This window comes from Choloepus didactylus, chromosome 16 (genome assembly GCF_015220235.1).
Source record: "Choloepus didactylus isolate mChoDid1 chromosome 16, mChoDid1.pri, whole genome shotgun sequence".
In the NCBI taxonomy this organism is placed as follows: Eukaryota; Metazoa; Chordata; class Mammalia; order Pilosa; family Megalonychidae; genus Choloepus; species Choloepus didactylus.
The window spans coordinates 77,675,906-77,694,638 of NC_051322.1; the positions used below are offsets into that span (position 1 = coordinate 77,675,906).

Here is an 18,733-nt window from a genome sequence, read left to right on the forward strand (position 1 = left end):
TGTTGTCACAAATATTGGGACTAGTGGTTTGATGTGCTGAGCCCTCAGTCATGGGACTTGCCTTTATGGGGCTTGTTGCTATGGAGGAGAGGCTAAACTTGCATATGGTTATGCCTAAGAGTCTCCCCCTGAGTTCCTCTTTGTTGCTCAGATGTGGCACTCTCTCTCTCTCTAACTGAGCCACCTCAATGGGTGAACTCACTGCCCTCCCCCCTATGTGGGACCTGACTCCCAGGGGTATAAATATCCCTGGCAATGCAGGATATGACTCCCAGGGATGAATCTGGACCTGGCATTGTGGTACTGAGAGTATCCTCTTGACCAAAAGGGGGATGCAAAATAAGATGAAATAGTTTCAGTGGCTGAGAGATTTCAAATGGAGTCGAGAGGTCACTCTGGTGGACATTCTTATGCACTATATAGATAACACCTCTTACGTTTTAATGTATTGGAATAGCTAGAAGTAAATACCTGAAACTACCAAACTCCAACCCAGCAGTCTGGAATCCTGAAGATGATTATATAATAATGTAGATTACAAGGGGTGACAGTGTGATTGTGAAAACCTTGTGGATCACACCCCCTTTATCTAGTGGATGGATGGATGAGTAGAAAAATGGGGATAAAAACTTCATGACAAATAGGGTGTGATAGGGGATGGTTTGAGTGTTCTTTTTTCACTTTTAATTTTCAGTCTTATTCTGATTCTTTCTGATGTAAGGAAAATGTTCAGAAATAGATTGTGGTGATGAATGCATAACTATATGATCATACTGTGAACAGCTGATTGTATACCATGGATGATTGTATGGTAGGTGAATATATTTCAATGAAACTGAATCTTAAAAAATGCAGCTAGAGTGTTATCATTCAGCTTACAATCAGAGTGATGTTTCCAAACAATATAGTGGGCTTCCTGGGACCTGGGGATGAAAAGGCAGCAGACTTGTTCATTTCTATTGTAAGGTGAATTTTGCTATCAACAGCATTGTTACATTTCTTGGGAGAAGGTGCAGGACTGGAGTTAGATTTTGTAGGAGCATAATCTTCAGCATCAGTGTCATCAATAAGGGGAATATGAGACACTGAATCTTCTATCATAAAGTCAGGAAATGTCATAAAGTTGTGACTCAAACTTCTTGATTCCAGTTTTTCTAATACTTCATATAAAGAACTACAAAATTAAAAGACTACATGATCCTGTGTTTAGATTCTGTTTAGAAACTCAAAACCACAAGGTCTGGCCACACTCTAACTCCCTTTCAGCATGATCAATCTCTTCAACATCCTCTACTACTTCCTCCTCAGGTAATTCTTCCCTTTGTGTTCCATGACCAGCTTCTTTAAGGAATTTTAAACAGTTGGAATTTTTACATAAGCTGGCTTCAGAGTAACATTCCCATTCCTAGGAATAATGACCATAGACACTGTTCTATTGAAAGTTCTGAACAACTCAAAGGCTTTCCATCAAAATTCGCAGTGATTATTTGTACCACAAACATGCCTAAAACAATTGTGCAGAAGATGGCCTTATTAAAGATTCCTTCAATCACATTTCTTTAACCATGAATTTCCAGGCATTTATTTCATAGAAAAATTACATCAGCACAAAGATATTTAAAATAGCATAATGTTCTGAAGGAGAAGCATAAGAAGGGGCATTTCTTCAACTGTTAATATTAAAAAACTGTTCTCCAGCAAACAAGAGTGTGAAGAATACTACCACAAGTTGATAGAATGCATGACCAAAAATATTTTTCATCATTGTGTGTGAGATGGAGGCTTATTTCTACCATAAATTTTCCAAAGCAAGAGAGACTCAGTGAGTGGTTCTGTTGCTGGAGCCAGGGAAGTGAGCATAAACCTTATGAGATTTTACCTACAGCATCAGCAGCACAGCCTGAAGTGGTTTATCTTTAGTGATACAGGTGCTCATAAAAGCAACAATCACTGCTACTACACTAACAGCTGGAACTGAAGAAATTTTGAGATGCTGTCATAGACATTTCATCCCCACATGGCTGTTTAAACAGTGCTTGTAGTCATACTGTGAGAATAGTATCAGATGCTCCTTTGGCTACATCAGTTCCAGCAATACTTATTGCAAATCCAAAATATGTTTTTTTCATCATTTGTACCATCACCAGTCACAGCTACAGTGTGTCATTGTTTTGAGGCAGTGCTGTCAATTATATTTTTAACCAATGTATGTTTGGCAGTACTTGCAAATACTTGGAGCTTTGGCCAAATCTTTTCACTCTCGCTCACTTTCTCCCTTTCCATTTTATATTCTTCTGTCAAAATCTTTACCTTCTAGGCAGAGGAAATTTTCCCCAGGATTTAAACCACCACATTTGGTAGCAACAGCCTGGACAGTATTATTATTATCGACCAAGTGTACAGTAGTTCCAGCCTTCTGGCATACCTTTTTCTATTTTTTAAAAGAAAGAAAGACTATTACTAAGCATGAATTAGGAGAACAGATGGCCTGTCAACCCAAAATCTGCCTTCCCAAACTGCAGTAATTCTGATATCTTTATAGCATCAAATGATTGACAGGTTTTAGGATGACAAGTACAATGGCTCTAGATGAAGTAATTAGAAGTGATCTAATTATTGAGTATGGGCAGATTGATTATATGCTTAGTCAGAGAACATATGTAAGAAAATGATGGTTTTAATATAATGATGGGCATGAGTTTTAGCATTATAATGAGGTATAGACTTGTAGGTTAAAGCCTAAGCCACTGTGCCTGTCAGGCAAGACCATTTTGGAGAGATCCAGCTTTGGTTATCAAAATTCTTTGGACTTGATGTGGGTTAGTTCTGGTCTGACCCAAGACTCTTCATTAATATACATTAGCGGCTATCTTTAGTGATCACAAGACTTAAAGTAAAAAACTGGATAAATGGATAGAAGTGAAGGTTAGACACAATGTTTTACAATCACAAGGCCACAAGATAGAGGCTGTACAACCATTATCAGAGATCAAGGCAGCTGGATTGCAGTTCAGGTTTCAGTTATTTCCCTCTTTCTACTCTAATATACCAGAAAGTACAAAGGAATATCTTTATAATGATTCAGTAGTCATAATCAGTCCTTAAATCCTAACTTCTTGGTTACAACTCCTCCCTCTCATTTGATAATTTTCCCTAAATCTTGAGGGATGTCTGGGCAATGAATCTTCTAGCTGCTTTTTGCTGAAAAGGGGAGTCAACATTATGGAGCAGAGTGATGAAACTGGCTGTTCTTCTTTCTCAGAGAGACTGGTACTTCTGCATTTCAGAGCTTCTCTGGCATAGGAGCAATCCAGAGGCATTAAGTCTCCTATCAGATTTCTGGACTTGAAACTGTAAATGGTTTCTCTCCTTGAAGATTTTTTAAGGAACCAAGAGTCTGCCCTATTGGAGCTCCAGGGTCTCAGGCATTGTCCCTTCATGGGGTTGTCAAATTTTTACTGGAGAAAGTCAGTGGATTATTTTGCCTGATGTGCTCAAATGACCAATTCCTGAGACACCAGGGTTTCAAAGAGAGAAAAAGTTTATTGCTAGGTGTGAAGCAGGAAAACAGATGACCTCTCAGTCCAAAATCTCACTCCCCTTTGGCATTTCTTTATTGCATCAGGTACCACAGTTCTTGCTGGATCTTAAATTTTCAAGAGCAATATCATTTTCATCATACTTCTCTGGTTCTTGTTCCTCTGTTGGGAAATCTCTGAATGCAAGACATATGATCCACAAACCTTCTGATGCCATTGATTCAATCACAATTTTTACAATATCCTCACTGGCCTTTGGTCTGAATAATTTTGCCTCACCATTAGCACTCAAGATTTTCAAACACTTTTTCAGAATTACCTCAGATGCCCCCTTGCAGAATATTCAATATCTTCCATCTGAACTTTCCAGGACCGTATTCATGGACAACCTAACAGAATTGAAGGAGAAGATTTTGTAGAGTGCTTCTTCCTGTATTTCATTTCTAACATCCTGATAATCCAGTTTTAAATCCAAAAGAAGTCCCAACAAGACACAATCAGTTTTATTACCAACATGATGAGGTAATCCACTCTCTTTCTCTAGTGGCAATATTTTTGATGTATAAGTACAATACACAGAAAGTCCTGTTATAAGATAGGGTAACAAATTTGGTGGAATAGCTTCTGGTTCAGGAGCCTTTTATAATCTATTCTCATTTATGTAAGATTGGACAGCGGTCATTCTGTTCATTGTCAATGTTCCTGTTTTATCTGAATAAATGGCTGGAGCATTTCCCATGGTTTCACAAACATCCAGTTGCCTTACTAAGATATTCTTTCATCATTTTCATAACTGAATCAGCCAGCAAGATAGCAACTGCAAGTAGAAGACTTCCTGGCCCTACTACCACTAAAACTGTAACTCCAATAATGAAGAACTTCACAAAATATTGTATGTAAATCAGTGTGCACTTAGCAAGCCATGGTCTCTTCTGAACCCAGAACACATCAATTATAAAATATAATACTAGGATGATTACTGTGATGTCAGACATTAATAGACTTGCTTTGCCAATCTGAATGTCCAGTTCTCTGTTTCCCTTGTAAAACAGATTTTTCCTTTTTTGGCAAATATGCTTTCTTTTTGTCTTTCTCATCACCATCCTCACCTTCTTACTCTTCAATGGCTACATTGCTGTGGCTGCACCTTCCTGTGCTTTTGCTTTGTTGTGACTCTCAATAGTTCCCTTTTGTTTCTTATTTATTGTTTCCTTTTTTCTTATCTTTCTTCTCTTCCTCTTCACCTCCAGCTCCATGTGAAGGAAAGATAATTCCAATTTGAAAATTTTCACCTATGTCAGTAACTACCATTCTTCCAGAGCCTTCCATTACAAGAGTACAGTTTTCCAACTTGTACATCCACATCTTGTCATCTCTTGTCACCCATTACAAAGCTTTCCAAACTTCTACTCTATTCTTTTTATGAATTTCAGTAGTCTTCAAAACTTAGTTGGTTTTCTTTAACTCAATGATATCTTCTTTACAGCTATCACTATTTGTGTTTGATCTCCTCCTAGTTCACGATCTTCTGAAGGGGCGGGTGTAAACACCTAGCCCCATCCTGATAGAAGTAGTCCTTAACTAAAGACTTTTTAAAAGGATCAGTTTCACCTTTCAATGGACTTTCATCTATTTTAAGATCATTGCCTTTATTAGGTATGCTGTCAGCTGGAAGATTACCACAAAGTTATTAGCAATGTCTCCAAAAGTAATGCCAGTCACAGGTGTCTGAATGACCCGACCATCCCTGATGACTGTGAACTTCTGTTTTTGTTCAATTTGACTCTGCAAACCTCTAAACTGTTTTCCCTTACTCCAGTAATTGAAGGCTGTTACTAATACCACACACACAGCTGCATAGAGGATTGTACCTCCTTCAATCCAATAAATTTCACTTTCACCTTCTTCCTCCCCAAAAAGGTGCATTATTCCCTTCTGGAAGTTGATAAAAAGAAAGGGCCAGTGAAACTATGGCTGCTACTAATATAATTAAAGCCACATCTTCTAATGCTTCCCATATTAACTGATGAAAACTCTTAGTTATTTAGGGGTTATAAAATTCTTTCCAAACACTTCTTCTCTTCTCTTTATATCTGCAGGGTTTCCACTCAAGCCTCCATTAGATGTTTGCAATTGGAACAAATTCTATAGATGTCTCCATAGGTTTCCTGTATTTTATGTAATGCATCTGTGGACCTGATCTTCATAAGAACCTGCAGCTCTGCAAGTGTAATTCCAAAATTTCCACCATGATTAGCTTCCTTCAAAGAGGTTTTCACACCACTATACAGAACTGTATTGTTTGCCAAATCACCCATTAAAAGAATAACTTATTAGGAGGAAAATGTTTCCCCAAAGTATCTGATTTTCATTTCATATACTTACAAGATGAAAATCTTTAATTATGAAGGTCTTCCTTAAAGCAAACATGCATTGTATGACATTATAAAGCAGCATCAGCAGCAAGATTTCCCAGGAAGACATCTTGACCTTTGGCTCATGACTAGTTTCATCATATCAGTCATAAGATGTACATATCCATTCCAGTTCAGCTCTCTTTTCTCTCCACACTCAGTGCCTCAGGCTCCACACTCACTGCACAGCTGCCCCCACTGCCACTGCCACCGCCACAGCTACAACCAAAGCTCATGCCTTCGATGCTGTTGCCTTGGCTGGGTGTGGTCTGGTGACGTGGCCCACAGGGAGCCTGGGGGTGGGAGGGTGGACACCCATGCCTGCACACACACGTGAAAGAGGAAGCATGGCTGGAAAACGGTGTAGAAGGCAGCGGTTAATGGAAGGACCCTGCAAGCGTGCACCCGATTGGCGAGCATGGCCCGGTGATTAGAATTTGTTCCGTGATCAGGAAAGGGTGGCCAAGAGTGAGCAGTGGATGTACTGGAGCCTCTGCGTGCCCTGCCCTCTGTGGCTTCCCTGAGCACTTTGTCTCACTGCTACCGGATTTCACTCAATTAACAGCTTCAATTCTTTTGATTGGTATAGCTCTTTACCTCCCCACATATAAAGAAAAAAATAAATAGGAATTATTTCAGGATTAGAAAGCTCAGAAAACTTCAATGAAATGTGTCTGTTACATGAATAAACAAACAACAGTGATGATATATTTTTCAAAATGAAATAGAACAAGGACCTATGTGCATGTGTGTGTGTGTGTGTGTGTATCATGTGCTGCAAATATACATACATTGTATGTAAATGTGTATTGTTTGTTATTTTTTTTTAAATTTTGTTGAGATTGTTCACAAACCATTCAATTATACAAAGATCCAAAGTGTACAATCAATTGCCCCTGGTACCCTCATACAGCTCTACATCCATCACCACAATTAATTTATGTTCAATTTTTAGAACATTTTCATTACTCCAGACAAGAAATAAAGACAAAGAAGGGAAAAAATAAAAAGAAAAGGAAACTCAAATCTTCCCATATCCCTGACCACTCCCCTTCCATTGTTGACTCATAGTATTGGTATAGTACATTTGTTGCTGTTTATGAAAGAAAGTTGAAATACTACTAACTGTAGTATATAGTTTGCAATAGGTATATAATTTTTCCCTATATACCCCTCTATTATTAACTTCTAGTTGTAATGTCATACATTTTTTCTGGTTCATGAAAGAGATTTCTAGTATTTATACAGTTAATCATGAACATTGCCCACCACAGGATTCAGTTTTATACACCCCATCTTGTGACCTCCAACTTTCCTTCTGGTGACATACATGATTCTGAGCTTCCCCTTTCCACTACATTCACACTTCATTCAGCACGGTTAGTTATTTCTCACAACGTCCTATGTAACCTCTGCTCTTTTCCAAACATTTAAGTTCATCCTAGTTGAACATTCTGCTCATAGTAAGCAACTGCTCCCCATTCTTTAGCCTCATTCTATATCTTGGTAACTTATATTTCATGCCTATGAGTTTACATATCACAACGTCCTATGTAACCTCTGCTCTTTTCCAAACATTTAAGTTCATCCTAGTTGAACATTCTGCTCATAGTAAGCAACTGCTCCCCATTCTTTAGCCTCATTCTATATCTTGGTAACTTATATTTCATGCCTATGAGTTTACATATTATAATTAGTTCCTATCAGTGAGACCCTGCAGTTATTTGTCCTTATGTGTCTGGCTTATTTCATGCACTATATTGTCCTGAAGTTTTCATCATCAACCCATTTTTTAAGATGATTTTGTTCACATGATGTACATTCCATCCTAAGTAAACAATGGATGGTTCCCTGTATAGTCACATATTTATGGGTTCACCACACTTACCACTATCTATATAGGGACATCTACAGTTCTTCCACAATGCAGGAGGAAGAGTCAAAGAAGGTGGACAGTCAAAAGAAAAAGAAAAAAGAAAGAGAAAAAAATAACAACTAGGAAGCAGGAAAAGGAAAGACCACCTTAAATCAAAGTAGAAGAGTCAGAGAACACAACCAATACCAAGTGTCTCACACCCCTCCCCTATGCCCCCCTAATCAGTATTTACATTGGTATATTGCCTGTATTACATTAAAGGAAGCATGATACAATGATTCTATTAATTATAGTCTCTAGTTTATGTTGATTGTATTTTTACCCCAATGCCTCCCTATTTTTAACACCTTGCAAGGTTGATATTTGTTTGTTCTCCCTCATGAAGAAACATATTTGTACATTTTATCACAATTGTTGAACACTCTAGGTTTCACTGAGTTACACAGTCCCAGTCTTTATCTTTCCTCTTTTCTTCTGGTGTCCCACATGCTCCTAACCTTCCTCTTTCAACCATATTCTTAGCTATCTTTGTTCAGTGTACTTACATTGCTCTGCTACCATCACCCAAAATTGTGTGCCTCTCACTTCTGTCTTCTATAAGTCTGTAGTCCTCCCTTTAGTATTTCCTGTAGGGCAGGTGTCTTTTCATGAAGTCTTTCATTGCCTGTTTGTCAGAGAATATTTTGAACTCTCCCTCATATTTGAAGGGCAGTTTTGCTGGTTATGGGATTCTTGGTTGGCAGTTTTTCTCTTTCAGTAACTTAAATATATCACACCACTTCCTTCTTGCCTCCATGGTTTCTGCTGAAAAATTCACACATAGTCTTATTTAGCTTCCTTTGTATGTGAAGGTTCAGTTTTCTCTTGCTGTTTTCAGGATTCTCTCTTCATCTTTGAGGTTTGATAATCTGATTACTAAGTGTCTTCGTGTAAGCCTATTCATATTGATTCTGGTGGAGTATACTGCATTTCTTGAATCTGTAATTTTATGTCTTTCATAAGTGATGGGAAATTTTCATTGATTACTTCCTCTACTGTTACTTCTGCCCCTTTTCCCTTCTCTTCCCCTTCTGAGACAGCAATGATACATATGTTCTTGTATTTTGTTTCAATCTAAAGTTCCTGGAGATGTTGCTCATATTTTTCCATTCTTTTCTTTATCTGTTCTTCTGCGTGTAGTCCTTTAAGTGTTTTGTTCTCCAGTTCCTAAGTGTTTTCTTCTGCCTCTTGAGATCTGCTGTTTTATGTTTCCATTGTGTCTTTTGTCTCTTGTGCTGTGCCTTTCATTTCCATAGATTCTGCCAGTTGTTTTTTTGAACTTTCAATTTCTGCCTTATGTATGCCCAGTGTTTTCTTTATAGCCTTTATCTCTTTTGCCATACCTTCTCTAAACTTTTTGAATTGAGTTAGCATTATTTGTTTAAATTCCTGTACCTCAGTTGAATTGTAAGTTTGTTCCTTTGACTGAGACATAACTTTGTTTTTCTTAGAATAGGTAGGTTGTAGTTTTCTATTGTCTAGGCATCTGACCTCCTAGGCCACCCCAGTCAGATTTTTGAATATGAGAACAAGCTCAAGTCACAGAAGGAGGAAATATTCAGTATCTGTTTTCCCTGATAGTGTGTCTTAGAGGATTGATACACCCTGTGCTTTTCTGCCCATTATATGGCACCTGTCAGCCTGTTAGTAAGGGGGTGTGGCCCATGGCTCTCCTCCCCTAGGCTCTGGAGTCTGGTTCTGAATTAAGGCCAGTAGTAGAGCTGGGCCTCTCCTCTTTCCTCTTGGGAAGCTATGCCCCCTACAGAGAGGTCATTTGCATAAAAATAGATTCTTTGTTTCTCTGACTCTTCTATCTCCACCTTGTCTGCAGTTTAAAATTGCTGAGGCTTTCTCTACTGCAAAGCACTGCCAGCTGAAAATGACTGAAGCTTTTTCCACTGAGCCACACAGGTTGAGAGAGAGGGAAAGGGACTGAAAGCCCACAGATTCATTCATCAGCCATAGATAGCAACCAATCCTTTGGGTTCCTTGTCTTGAGACAGATACATTCCCTGACTCTCCCAAGGACAGTTGTCACCAAAAGCCTCTGTCTGCTTTTAGCGGATTTGCTGTCTGTATTAAGCAGTTAACATTAAAACCCCAGTTGGAGATGGGGTGGGGTATATTCACTTGTTCAGAGAGTGCTGCTCTCTAGCACTGGGAGGCTTCCATGAGGAAGGGGCTCTCTGCTTGGATCGACAGTTTTTACTTACAGATTTTATGCTGTGATCTCAGGCATTTCTCCCAATTCAGGTTGGTGTATAAGGAGAGGACAGTCACATTTACCTCCCCACAGTTATTTCGGGTTATTTACTAATTTTTCTGTCATTTATGAATTATTCCAGGGGACTAACTAGCTTCCACTCTTCTCGATGCCACCATCTTGGCTCCTCCCTCTGTTATTTTTAAATAAAGTGCCTGATATTTGATAAATTGATGGAGTAAGATGTATAGTTCATTAAATAGACTGTACTTCTGCTTATAGCTTATTTGTGCATATTGACTCTAGCAGGAAAAATAGAATTATGCATTATGGATCAATTCACACTCCTAATTATATCAATGTATAAAAATCAAAACTCATCCTCGTATTGTGAAGCATTTAACATTTCCCAACACTTGGTACTGTTCTATGAGATTTACATTAATCAATTCACTTTACATTCACAAAACCCCATAGCATGAATGCTCTTATCATCCCCATTTTTTAGATGAAGAACTAGAGGAAAGAAAAGTTAAGTAACATATCAGAAGTCACTAATAGATGATGAAGCCAAGAAGGAAACCCTCTCATTCTGGATTCAAGTTAGCAGTTGTTGAATTCTGCCTGGGATATTCCCACTGCAATTTTCCAGGTCTCAGATGGAGTACACTGGCACTGGTACATGATTGCTTAGTTGCCTGATTAATATTTTTGTTTGCCTGTTTCCAAGAGAACAGATTTGCTTAATTTCATTATTTGAAAGGCAAAGAAATAATTTTGCTTTGCCTACCTAAGGGAACAGAAGGACTGACAAGGGACATTTTCTCTGAGGACAGTGCAGGTAGAATTGTAAATTGGGCCAAACCTCCATAGCAGATAATTTTTTGTTGTATTTAACCTCCTTAGTTCATTGGTAATTAATGGCCCTGACATCAAAGGAAGATGGATCTCTGGATACATTTTGTGCAGCATTCCTTTTTACATGAGTAGAATTCTGGTGATATTTTTTGATGAAATGTGAAAGACAAGTTGGACTGTCTAGTATTTCTGGAAAAAAAATAGGGTATACTTTTAAGCCAAAAAATTTCAAATGATAGTAGGCATGATGATAATCTTATTATTTGTAAGCAGTTAATTAATTTGACATTATCAGCCATACTTTTGCAGCAAAGCTGAAAGTAATGTTACATGATAATACTACTCTGAGTCAGTATAAATATAAGAGAAATTGGGCAGCCCTATAATACCTTTTTTTTCTATTTATTGATATTGTGTTTGATACCAAATATCTTTCAATAATGAGAGAGAAACTTTGTCTTAATCTTTGGACTACAAAAAAATATATCATTAATGCATAGTAATTGAATAACATTTTCACATTTTTATTGTGAAATATAACATATATATAGAGAAAATGATAACATTCAAAGTACAATTTAACAATTAGTTATCAAATTTCAAAGAATGTTATGGGTTACAGTTCCACAATTTTCTCAATCTTCAGTGATGTCTAGGCAATGACCATCTGAATTTCTTCAGACTAAAAAGAGGTTTTGGAGTTATGGGGAAAGGGTTGCATCTGGTTGATGTTCTTGAAAAGGCTGTTGCCTCTGGGTTTGGGGATTATCTGCCATTGGAACACTCTGGGGGATTTAAGTTTCTGAAAAGTAAACTTAGTGAATGAAACTTTTATAGGGTTTTGGATAGGGATCTAGGTATTCTTTAGCATTTTCAGGACTACTGTTGATTAGAGCTTAGCATATGTGGGCATTTGGAATAGCTAGCTGGATCTTGCATAAGAGCAGGATCACCTCTCAACTCTATTTGAAATCTCTTAGCCACTGAAACATTATTATTTTTTAAATTTTATTTCCCCCATTGGTCAAAAAGTCATTTTTAATCCCTCAATGCCAGACCCAGGCTCATTCCTGGGAGTCATGTCCCATGCCATCATGGAGATTCACTCCCCTGGGACACATGTCCCACATAGTGGGGAGAGTAATGAATTTGTTTGCATAGTCAGGCTTAGAGAGAGAAAGGGCAATCTGCGTCACAAAAGAGGTTCTTTGGAGGTGAGTCCTAGGCATAATTACATGTATGCTCAGCCTCCATTTACTGCCATACGTTTCACTACAGCAAGTGAATACCTTTTAAAATTGAAGATTTTATTTACTTATCTATTTATTTATTTTCCCTCGTGGATTCAAATTTAAAATAAGTTTAAATGCTCAAATTGGAAGAAATTTTTAACTTTTTAAATTGAAATATTATGTAAAAATTTGGTGCATTCATGTAAGAAAAATCAAATTAAGCAAAATTAATTCCTTCTCTCCCAGGAGTGATTAAACCAAGTGAATGGATATTTGATAGATTTATTATACATAGAGCAGAGAAATGTACAAGTTAACCAGTTGAGGTAAAGACAGATAGGCCTTACATCCCTTCATATTCTCAGAATCACCTAGTTACTTCAAATGAATAAGTTGACTCTTCAGTTTAAAACATACTTTGTTTTGAAAGGTAATTAAAAGTACTAATTACATATCAATACATTGATTAGAAAGAATAATATTTTCACCAAATTATGGAGCTGTATGTGGAATACATTAATGAAAATCATTTGAACAATGTAAGAACATTATATGTTAATATCAAAACCACAGTGTATGATTATGTCTACCACCATACAAATGGATTTACAGTTCAGCGTGCATTGGAAAAAACAAAATTTCCTAATCCTTGCCACTCTAGGGAAAAATATATCAAGTTTTTTTGGTAAAGAAGGAAGAATAGGCAATCAAAGTATTCCAAACTTCAAAATTCTTATAAATTATCAAAAGTCCCTTGATGGTTCTACAAAACCATTTTGTAGGAGAGAGAACATCAAATATCATCTAGAGAGTATTAGGATTTAACAAAAGAGCTCTTTAATAATTAACCAGTTTATATTCTTTATATCTTACTTAGTTTACATCTGTATTTCTTTCATTCATATGTCTGATTCAGAATAACCAACTCCCTTCTATATGTGTGTGTGTACATAAATATATATATACACATATATGTTTAATAAAGCAATTATATTTTGAGACATCTAAAATAATTCACTGTCAACAATACAACTGTTTTGTGTGTCTGTTAATGTGAATTTCTCACTAAATCATTTTTGCTTACTCCTTCATTTACTTTAAGACCAAAGGAATGCAGTTTTATGAACACTGGTAATAAGACACTGTGTAAGAAAAAATTCAAAATGAATACTGAGTCAAGGATTATTTTTTCAATAATTGAGTTGACTTGTTTGAAGGGAATGCTTAAAAAGATTAAATAAGTACTCAATCAACTGAAAATAAAACTCTGAAATAAACATCATGCATAGTGTGATTTTGAAAACAGTAAATATTTTGTATTTTAATTGTTTTTATTTTGGAGACCTTTAATATGAATTTCTAAAACCAAATTTTGAAGTAGAAAATTAAATTATTGAATTACAAATTAGAACTTTTATATTTATAGCAGTGAGAAGGTTCCCTGAGTTTAAGACAAGGTAATGAGCCCATGGTGTTTTTGACTACTTTCTGCTGTTAAGTCATTTTGCATTTCTCACAATATTTGTTGGAAAAATAATAAATGATATATAGGCTTACATCCCTTAAATAAACATAAAGAATGTAGTACAGTTTTCCTATAAACAAAGATTAATGCTTGTTAAGGGGCCATGTCAATTACACCCAATTACAGGCTTTCCAGATAGAGCATCATAAGAGATAGACATGCTTCCAACAATAAGAAGCAAGTCACTATAGACAGTGACAAACAGTGATTCTGAATACAATTTTCCAGGAAAGAAGCTGTTTTTTCTTCTCTGTTGTGTGAAATATACTTATTATATTTTCAATAGATTTTTTTAATATTTCACAAACTTCAATGAGTATCTTGAATAATATATTGCCTGTACATTAATAAATTTAATGCATCTACTCACTACATTATTTTCTTTATTAGGGAAGGGGTAAGTTTACAGGAATATCATGCATAATATACATGATTCCCATATACACCCACTCCACCACCTGGCCTTGGTGTAGAACATTTCTTACACTTCATGATAGCACATTTTTATAATTGTAGTATGATTTAAAAATCTGTGGTTTAACTTATGGTTCACTGTTTGCGTGGTATAACACTCATTCTTATTTCCACAAAATAACATATGAGTTAGTCAAGGTTATCCCCTTGTAGTCCTCTTCAGACTAACTTATTACCCCTTTGATCTAGGTGCTCTTTGTTTCCCTTCACACAGAGCTCTATCACACAAATGATTAAGCATAGATGAACAGCCACAAGCCCTCTGGCCAAATAATATCACTATTGAATTATTTTCTTGTTCATTTGTTTTTATTGCTTTCATAGTTTATCATACCCTCAACAGTGTTTTGAGCATGTGGAGTCAAATTAATGAATCTGGATTGATGCTGAGCTTCTTCTACTCTTGTTTGAATGGTTCATTATTTTCAGCCATCAAATTACAGAAAAGAAAAAAAAGATACTCATCCTTATTTCAAAATAAAGAACACTTAAACAAGACCACTTAAGACCACATTAGGTAATACACTAACAGAAGAAAAAGAGAACTTGGAAACTTTTAAATGTGATAATGGTTCTGGTTCTTCAACTGCTGCCTAAAAGTGAAAAATTATTTGATGTCTCTGAAAATCAATCTTGCCTTTTGAAAACAAGCAAAGTAATTTCTTGCAGATATGTTATAAAGGTAAAATATCTTATGTAAAACAACTAACCTATTTTGTATATAAGTATCCTTTTGACTGCTTTCTGATTTGCTCTTGCAAATCAGGACTAAGCAAAACCAGAGAATACTTTCAAAATGACTGTGTTTGGTATATCCAAATATAGAGATTATGTATATATATAGAAATAAATACAGTAGTCAAATCAATTGATAGATACATAGAGATAGACAGAGACAGACAGATGATAGAGGAAGAGAGAATATGGAGATATGTATGAGTGTATATTTTTAATCAAATTCAGCTTTTTAATATTATCAATATTTCAAGGGATCTAAATGTGTTTCCTTAAAATACTGATCATTTAGTTTCTTGTAAATTTTGGATTAAGCCTTTTAAATCAGTATGCATTGACATTGCAGTGGCAATATCATGTGTTTTGTGGTTAATAGACTTCATAATAGTAGAAACACCATATATATATATATAATTGTACAAATAGGAAAAGAATGAAATTGGCATATTGTAAAATGGGTGTAGAACAAATTTGTGGTGGGAATAAAGATTTTTTCTATTGTATCCAGGTTATGAATTAAGAAGTAGAGAATGTGGGGATGGACTTATCTGAAAACTGGAATGGACTTTGTTCTCCTGGAGATATTTCATCACATTCAAATCCCAATCTCCTCTTCATTTTCATCTTTTGGTGTTTCTTGTGACCCTTGTTGGCATTATAATGATGGTTATTCTCATTTGGAAGAATGCTAAATTTTATATGCCTATGTACTTACTTCTAAATCAATTTTCATCATGGACTTCTTGATTACCTCCACTTTTGTCCCAAAGATAGCCACTATTACCTGTCTAGGAAGAATATCATTTTTTAAACTGTGGGATTCAGCTCTCCCTCTTCACCACCCCTATTGGAGCAGAGTGCCTTCCCCTTGCAGTCAAGGCTTATGACTGCTTTGTGGCAATATGCCACCATCTCTGTTATTCAACCCTCATGTGTCCTACAGTCTGAACATTTATGGTGGCTGGCACATGGATGGGTTCTCTGCTTAACACCTCAATCCTTGTCATATATACTCTGAATCTCCCTTACTGTGGATCCTGGGAAGTACATCATTTCTTCTGTGAGATCCCAGACCTCCTGAAACTTGTTTGTGCTGATACATCTCTTTATGAAAATGAATTTTATGTCAGTGGTGTTGTGTTCCTCCTCATTCCAATATCTGCCATTATGGCTTCAAATATGCAAATACTCTATTTCATTTTGAGATTAGGACAAAATTCAGACATTAGAAATCTTTGACAAACTGTTCCTCCCATATGATTGTGGTGACTCTCTTCTATGGAACAGCCATCGTCATATACATTGTTACCAAATCCTATCATACTGCTAAGCAGGATGATGTAGCACCCGTCTTCTATCTACATCAGTCTCACTCTTATGCTCAACAACCTCCTCTACATTCTTTGAAATAAAGAGGTGACTGATGTCTTCAAAAAAGTGCTGGGATGGTGTGCTGGTTTGAAGGTATTATGTCCCCCAGAAAAGGCCATAATCTTTGATGGAATCTTGTGTGGGCAGAAGTATCAGTGTTGATTAGATTGTAATTCTTTGAGTGTCTCTGTGGCGATGCGCCCCACCCAACTGTGGGTGATGACTCTGATTGGATAATTTCCATGGAGGTGTTACGATACCCATTCTGGGTGGGTCTAAATTAAATCACTGGAGCCATATAGATGAGCTGACAAACAGAAGGAATTCGGTGCAGCTGAGAGTGACATTTTGAAGAGGCACTACAGCCAAGAGAGACATTTTTGAAGAATGTACTGGAACTGAGGGAGGAGCTTCAGCTTACAGAGACATTTTGAAGATGGCCTTTGGAAGTAGATGTTGGCCACGTGCCTTCCCACCTAACAGAGGTTTTCCAGATGCCATTGGCCATCCTACAGTCAAGGTACCCAAGTATTGATGCATTATCTTGAACACTGTGTGGCCTTAAGACTGTAACTGTATAACCAAATAGTCCCCCTTATATAAAATCAAATCCACTTCTGGTGTTTTGCATTCTGGCAGCATTAGAAAACTGAAACAGATTTTGGTACCAGAGAAGTGGGGTGCTGGTGCTGCTGTGTTTGAAAATACCAAACATGTTGGAACAGCTTTTTAAATGGATAAGGGGAAGATTCTGGAAGAATTGTGAGGAGCTTGATAGAAAAGGCCTTAAACTGCTTTGAAGAGACTGCTTGTGGAAATATGGACTCTAAAAATACTTCTGATGAGGACTTGAGCAGAAATGAATGCATTGTTGCAAAATGGAAGGAAGGAAATCCTTGTTTTAAAGTGGCAGAGAATTTGGCAAAATTGAGTCCTGTTTTTGGATGGAAGGCAGCATTTGGAGGCAACAACCTGGAATATTTAGCCGATGTGATCTCCAAGCAAAATATAGAAGTAGCCTGGCTTTTACTTGCAGCTTATAGTAAAATGCAAGAGGACAAAGACAAGCTGAGAAATGAACTCTTTATTTCAAAGAAACCAGAAATTGATGGCATGAAAAACTCTCAGCTTCCTGGGGGTGAAACCCTAGAAGCTACAACCCAACATGAGGATGTAACCAAACATGGAACCCAGCCACCATTTTGGTACAAGCCAAGATTGGATATGGAGTTATCCAGAAAGAATTTGTGGAAAGTCCTGTTGTCTGATGGCTTTGACCCCTTTGTGCTTCATGTGAAGCCAACAGAATTTTTGTGAGACCTTTATAGATGGAGCCACTGCTGGTCTGGCCTGGAGGAGACAGTCAAGGAACAAATTGAAGGAAAAATTTCTTCAAAGACAGAGCCATGGAGTTTGAGGTCTGGAGTCAAGAGGTCTTGGGCTGGGAGAGTGGAGTAGCCCACATGAATGGAAAGGGTGAGTTTGCCCAGGAGGTCGAGGGTGAGCCTTCTGCCTTGAATCTCAGGAAGAGTTTTGCCATCCCAGGACCCAAAGGGGGTGGAGCACAAACAGAAGGAACACAGTGCAGCTGATAGTGGCATTTTGAAGAGGAGCTACAGCCAAGAGGGATATTTTGAAGAACTTACGGGAACTGAGAGAGGACCTTCAGCTTACTAAGACATTTGGAGACAGCCTTTGAAAGCAGACGCTGGCCATGTGCCTTCCCAGCTAACAGAGGTTTTCCAGACACCACTGGCCATCCTCCAGTGAAGGTACCTGATTATTAATGTATTACTTGGACACTTTATGGCTTAAGACTGTAACTGTGCAACCAAATAAACCCCCTTTTATAAAAAGCCAATCAGTTTCTGGTGTTTTGCATTCTGGCTGCATTAGCAAACTAAAACAGAAGGTAAACCTTAAAATATCAATATCAGTTGAAAGTAAGACATGAAAATAAGGACCTCATATAGAGAACTGTTTTACCAAAACAGAGATAAACAGCACACAACAATCAAACTATTCCTGTTCTGGAGACAACTGATAAAATTAAATATGTTAGTTATTTTACATATGCTAAATAGTTGTGTATGAGATTACTTATGACTGCTATCTCATTTGCTCTTGCAAATCAGGACTAAGCAAAACCTTCAGTCTACCCTTGGTAAATGAATGACAATGGATCATATCATGACTTCCTGCAGGGTTTTACTTGAACTTCACAGAACTATTAAGTAAAACACTCTATTTCAGAAGTCACTCAAAATTTGCAGGTCTAGTAAACAATACCGTTCACAAATATGTTTTGATATTAAACAAGATAAAAAATTGACAAGCTAGGAAGTATTGATTCTATGCCAAATTTTCCTTTCTAAGTAGAAGCACTATAGTACTGCATTTTTTCCTTTCTAAGTAGAAGCACTATAGTACTGCAAATTCATTTAAAAACATTAGTAATAAATTTATC

At 36.9% G+C, this 18,733-nt stretch overlaps 1 pseudogene; it reads right to left on the bottom strand.

Annotated features, from left to right (window-relative positions):
* Positions 1–881: 881 nt before the first annotated feature.
* On the bottom strand, positions 882–5,857 carry LOC119511519 (annotated as a pseudogene).
* Positions 5,858–18,733: the final 12,876 nt, after the last annotated feature.